The sequence below is a fragment of the Leptonotus elevatus genome, chromosome 7 (genome assembly GCF_054856555.1).
Source record: "Leptonotus elevatus isolate MCC_2025b chromosome 7, RoL_Lele_1.0, whole genome shotgun sequence".
Classification (NCBI taxonomy): Eukaryota; Metazoa; Chordata; class Actinopteri; order Syngnathiformes; family Syngnathidae; genus Leptonotus; species Leptonotus elevatus.
In genome coordinates, this window is record NC_141245.1 from 4,560,126 (window position 1) to 4,567,184 (window position 7,059).

The following is a 7,059-nucleotide window of genomic DNA, read 5'->3' on the forward strand; positions in this document are numbered from 1 at the left end:
TGAGATTTAAAGCGATTATTTTTACTGTGTAATGTGGATTTTCGTTCATCTGGCGGACTTTGGTCCTGTTGAAGCCATAATGGTTGTACCCCACTGAGGACTATAGGGTGCCTGTGCCTCCCGCACTCATAAGCAGCTCCTCTAAAGTCTGTGTAGTTTCAGGTTGAGCAAATCCTCCCCTCAAACAATGCTGCTCCGCTTGGCTAATGTATTGTTCAGCCTGTGGGAACCAACTTCCTATATTAAGAAACTGGGGAGAGGGAGTGAGCAAATGTCTGCTCGTTCTGCCACTTTCCTCAGACATAATAGGCTTCTTAGAGTGATGAAAGACAGTGGGAGAAAGATGCACAGTCTTCACACTTCACTGCTTCCCTCTCTTGAGTCCCTCCGTCTTCCTCTATAACGTTTTCCTTCCCCTCCAGCACACACACTTTTCTTCCAAAAGGGACTCTTTTGAAACGGGCTATGAAGGGGGTGATCAAAGGTGGCCAGATGCCACACACAGTATTGCCAATACAACCACTGTACATGGACACCCACACACACCTTTCACACACTTCCAACGGCCAAAGACGTTTTCAAACGATTAAATCTTTATGTTGGTACACAGACACACATAAAAAAGATCGGGCTGTTTTTGCCCAAGTATCTTATTATGTCCTATAACATTATTCTTTGGTCTTAAGTGTGTTAAAAGTGTTTTTGTCCCAATTAATGTCATTTTATGGTAATTTTCTGGATTTCTTCTTTTGTTTTTTTTTGTGGACATTTAATAATTGCATTTTAAACGTTTTATTTTCTGCTTTTTTGTTTTGTTTTGTTTTTTGATTTGTATATTTTTTAATTATTTATATTATTATTATTTTTTAATTAAACTCTGACATTTTTAGCAATTTCATGGAATTTTATGGTAAATTTCTGCTTTTCCTCCTCTTTTTCTGACATTTTATGGTCACTTTTTGAAAATTTTTAGGTAATTTTTAAAAACGTTTTCATCTACCTTGTCTCTTTTTCTGACAAATTAAAAATTTGGACTCTAACGTTTGTTGAATATTTAATTATTCACTTTTTAAACTAAATCATTAATTCATTTAAATAATATTTGATCTGAAAAATTACAATAAATATGTAAAAAAAAGCCGCAGAACCGCAGGTTGCAGACCCCTGAGCTAGGGCAATGCTTAGTTCTACATGACAGAATAAGGCCTACAAAACAAAATGCAGTGGTACCTTGGAGTTTGAACATAATTTGTTCCTGTGAAGTGTTCAAAGTCCGATTTGTTCAGTTGTTTTTTCCCCATAGGAAATAATATAAATGCAATTAATCTGTTTCAAAGCTCAAAAAAAAAAAGTAAATTTATTTCTAATTTAATTTAATTTATATTTATTTAAAAACATGTACACACTATACAGTATTTAAACAATAACAAAGACCTTACCTTTTTTATTGTGGTGTGATGGCATCAGTTGATGAAAAATGCACTTGCAAATGTACGGGGCCTGTTGTAAATTCCTCATTATTGCTATGGTAATTAGTTCAGTTCTGAGTTTGTGTATTTTACATTGGACATATTGTTAGACTACTACGGGGTCCTTGTGCACTGTTTAAAGTCAGGCACTTTGTTGAACAGCTAAGGGAGAGGTCCTCACAACAGCATTTACAGAAGTAGTCACAGTACATACAACGGCGCGATTATCTCCTTCCTTAAATCCACTGTGATTCCACTGCGCCCATGGTGAAGAAAATTGTCGTGGACAAATCCAAATGCTCTCGCGAACACCTGCAGGAGTGTTCAGAATGAGGTCAAACACAGAGGCGTTTTTTTCTCTCTGATTTTTTGGTCAAAGTCCAATTTGTATAAGTTCTGAGACGCTCGAACTCTGAGGTTCCACTGTAAGAGTGACAAATACAGAACCATAGCAACTGACAGCATCATCATCTCAAGGGCCAAATAAAAACAAATACAGGAGCAGCATAGCAAGTGCATAGCAACCGACACCATCAACAGGACCCAACCCAAAACAAAGCCACAACAATCAACATCTTACAACACTAGCGCTTTCGGTCCTCCGGAAACATCAACACATAATTGCAAGTGTCTGTTATACGTTTTTGTGACCTCTAGTGTAGTGGTAGGGAACCCCCGGTCCTCGAGAGCCGCTGTCTTGCCTTTTTTCCATGTCGCTCTCCACCAACACACCTGATTCATGAACAAGATCGTTATCGGGCTTCTACAGAACTTGCTGATTCGCTGATCATTTGAGTCAGCTGTGTTGGAGGAGAGAGACATAGAAAACAGACAGGACTCTTGATGTCCAGGGTTCCCTTTTCCTGCCGTAGTGGGATCATTAGGGATGTAATGATATCCAAACATCACGATACGATAATTATCACGATATTGTAGGGAGGTTGGCGATACAAATAAAGGTCACAATATTGCAAAAAATAAATAAATTAGGCCATACTAAAAATACAAAAAAACACACACACAATATTGTGCTTTTGTACATTATAGAAATAAAAATATTATAAAAATATTATAAATATTATATATATATTGAGGCACATACTTGCTAATGCAAGGACACATTGAGTTCCTACATATATTGACTCTGTTCACAAGCATATGGGGTAGATGCTACGGGTTCCACACATCAGCGTCGTTTCCGGCCACTGATGGCCATGTTCCAACACTCGCACCGCCACCCCTGCGCTCCCCACCCCGCGCTCCCGACCATCGCTTCGGTCAACTGAGACAGATACTCTACACACTTGCACCCTTCGACCGGAACGCGCAACCGAGGGGCACAAGGGCGGAATCGCAAGAACTGGAATGCGGCCCACACGTCGCAAACAGGAAACAAAGCTGATGTGTGAAAACCAGGAAGTTGGAAGTCCCACCTCCTCCGTAGCATATACCCCATTATGTTCTCCTTCATCTGTGCATTGGCGTGGATTTAAACATATAATGGCCAAAACATGCCTTGTGAAAACTAAACTGCACTAAAAAAAACTAGCCACCAGAGGGTGCTAGAACTGCACAAATGGAAATCAACCCGACTTTTTTAACAGATGCTTTTAATGTCGTGACATGACGACGACGATATATTGTGGCGGTTTTCATATCGCTATATCACGATATTGCCGTTATCGTTACATCCCTAGTGATCATATGAGATTTCTGCCTTGGGGCTTCCAACAGTTTATTTTTTTATATTTATAATATTGCCTTTCAAGATACCCGCATGGTCTGTGTGCCACGATGTGACAACCAACTTTTGTAGCGCAAGCCCACATGCGGGGCCGGACATGAACAAATATTCTGAAAAGAAATTAGTCATACCACTAGAACACCTTTTTTTACAACATACAAAAATGATGCATTCATATTTGCTTCCATTTCAAAATCAAATAAAGCCCCTTGAGCCAAGGACAGCTTCTGAAAATAATTTCAACTTACATTTCTTACTTTGGAGTGGTATTTTTCTCAGGGTTGGTTGGTTAGAGTAAGTGCCTTTTAAATCAAATATAACATTTAGTTTTCCCTTTTGTGAATGTATACCTAGATAAAAGAGTTAAACGTCGAAGGAGTTAGCCATGTGGCAATACAAGTCTATTACCTAACAAAGCCATCTTGGCAAACTTCTGACATTCATGTGACTAACCAGTCTTGCCTTTAAAGAAGACAGAGGCAGTATACAAATTGTAGAAAACCACATGCAGTATAGCACATGGTATTACAAAATGTTTAAAATTATGCTACAACATTCAATACATAAAAAAAGCCCTAAAATTTAGAAGGTGCCTCTTCTCTGGGCGATGTATTTTGCAAGTGCAAGTCAGATTTTTTTTCTTTTCTTTTTAACATCCTTTGTGTCAGGATTCATGTTGTGGTGGACCCAAATGCAGGGAGGCAAGGCTGGCGTCCACAACCAACAAAAATCTAACCAAAACCAAAAGTACCAAACATAGACAATGAACAAACAATTGAATTTATCAATGTGTGTGTGTGTGTGTGTGTGTGTGTGTGTGTGTGTGGGTGTGCGTGTGTGTGTTGTTTATGTCATTGGTCCCCAACCTATTTTTCACCACGTACCAGTTCATACAAGTCCACCACTTTCGCAGACCGGCAACCCAGTGGGTTGGGGGGAAGGGGGGATGCTTGGCTGTTCGTCGGCTGATTAATAAAATACGTCAACAACAAACGCAAATCCACCACCTGTACTAGCAGCACAAACACCATAACAAGGGTAACAACAACGCTTTAATATGGTGAAGTCACTGTGGTAATGCTTCTGAATGATACGAGCGACACAAAAACTGCAGTATTTTGTAGATATAACACTAAATGTGAAGCCACATTTGTATGTAACTATATTAGCAGTGCCCTGCTTAAATGCGCCAACATAACAAGGCATCACAGAACAAATCCAAAGCCCATGAGTAGCTCACTCACCATAACGCTAAATTAAGAGCCGCTCGCCGCAGAGCGGGTCATCGTCATGCGTGGGAATCTCCTGTAGCTGTAAAGTCCATGTACCTTTATTTTTCTTCTTGGTCATAGGCTCCTGTTTTGTCCCATTACTGGGTCTTTTCTCTGTTCCAAAGAAACTTTCAAATATGTCTGTTTTTTACTCATTTTGCTAACTTGTCAATTAGCATCAGCGCTACGCGACTGAGATAATTAGCATCTTGACATGCGTCAAGAATCTGTCGTAAACAGAGAGAATCCGGTCACTTTTCAAAATAAAATATTTTTTAAACCTCAGCTAATCAATTAACCGGAAGTACAGTACGTTTTTCCGGAAGTACAGTACGTTGTTTTTTCTTTTGTTTTTTTTTTCTTTCAGCTGTGCGGCCCACAGTGGCCCGGTCCAAAGTGGCCCATGGCCCGGGACCGGTCGGCGGCCCGGTGGTTGGGGACCACTGTTTTATGTTACCAACACTTCTTAGCAGACCATATGATTCCAAAATCAACATTCAATCTCAAGTTAATACTTCCACAGTAGAGATTATAGAGTCTCTATAATGTCAAGTGACCCGCACGGGTCTTACGCTCAATAAAGATGAGTCACTGCTGTATCTTGTCATAAATTATTCCATTTTTAATCTACAATGAAAGTCCACGTATCAGTATTATTTGTCTCATTGAGTGACTAAAAGTAAAGTAAAATTCATATCAGATAGATAGATACCAGGTAGATAGATAGATTATTATTATTATTATTTACAATATTAATATAAGATTTTTTTTAAATTATTATTATTATTATTACCTTTGTTGTGCCTTTTTTCCCCTTGGGGAATATCAGTTAGTTAAAACCAAGAAATCAAATCAACAGTATAAATGTTATATTTGTAACATTTGTTTAAACAAATCACAATAAAAGTAGATTCACCTGACGGAAGCAAAGATTGTGAAGAAGGAAGGTGCTGTTAAGTTAATATTAATTAAAGTATTCGTGTTGAGGAACTAAAATAGTGATTATTTAGTAGGTTCATTGCACACTTCTGTAAATTGAGTTTCCTTTTTTTTACTGCCCAAATTCACCAATAAACTATATGTAAACTTAGGAACACAACTGTATTTAAGTGCCACTAGAAGACATATTAGTACCATTTTTGTTCTACCAAATACAGTGGAACCTCCAAAGTTAAAAACATTTTTTTCTCCAAGACACTGGTCGACCTCCGGATAGTCTTTCAAATCCATTTTCCCCATTTCAATTAGCATATTATAGCCAATTAATCTATTTAAGGGTCAAATTGTCGTCATATCATCATAAGACCCTTTTTCAACTGCACAGGCAAAATTTTAGATACAAGTGGTGAGCATATGACGGCTTGCCAGTTCGTGGCTCGGCATCGTCATTTCAGTCTTTTGCACTGGAAACATTCAATTGATTTAACAAGTCTACAAAAACTTTCCAAATGCTAGGTTTCTGTTTTAATGGATACAAAATGAGAGCAAGCTGGATCTTCTCAAAGCTTATGCCACCATTGTGACCGACAATCAGCAACTGAGTTCATGTGGTTGCATAAGTGTGGACATCCTCCTATAATTGGGCCTGTAGTATTAGTAATAGTAGTTGAAGAAAAAGGTTTTAAATTTGTCAATATTTTTATGACTATCACAAACCCTGGCAATTGAACAGGTTAATAGGGGTGTGTAGACTTTTTTTTTATCCACTGTATGAGCTTTCATGACTTCAAGTAGAAAGGGGGCAAGCGGGGAGGTCTCGTCTGTCTAGACATACGAGCAAGAATAAAACCGGGAGCTGTTCTAGGGTACTAAGAGGAAGTCTTTTGGAAGAAACATGGCTTCTCAGTATAAATAGCCTGTATAGGGCATGTGTACTGAGAGATTAAGACATCTTTGAAGTCTACCATACATCAGTTCAAAACTCCCTTCCCCTGTTCTTTAAGCTAATAAGCTTAAATCTTCCAGCTCAACTCTTCCGACAGCCAAGACCATGAAAAGACAGAAGAGGAAAAAAAAACTTTTAATCCCAGCTTTGATGATACATTATGTGCCGCTGAACAGAATGCTCAAAGTTGCCCCTAAAACTTTAGCGACAAGGAGGCTATCAGGCTGTTGTGGATGGAGGACTTGTCCACATATAACAAAAGTTTGGCCACGTGAAAGGAGGCAATTCTGACGGGACGTAAGCAGGGTATGAAGGAAATGGGCCCTGGCTGCCATATGATAATTGTATTTCAGCCAAACCACATTCCTCAGATGTGACAGCAGCAAGCAATGTAAATATAAGCATAAACTCATAGTGACCCCGTGTTGTGCATATGCAGCAATCAGCAGCTAAGCAAGCGCGGATTAAGCTCGCAGAAGCAAGGCGGCCGAGGGTGCAAGAAAATGAAAAATGAAAAGAGTGTGTCAGAGGAAGAGGAAAAGAGGATCATAGATGGAGGTGACAAGAGCTGCGAGGAGAGATGAAATGAAGAGAGTGTGCAGAGTTCACATTTAGCTGTCATTTTTCTGCACACAGCGAAAAAAGCAGTAGGCTACTAAGATCTGGTTTCTATGGCAACTAGAGGCCATT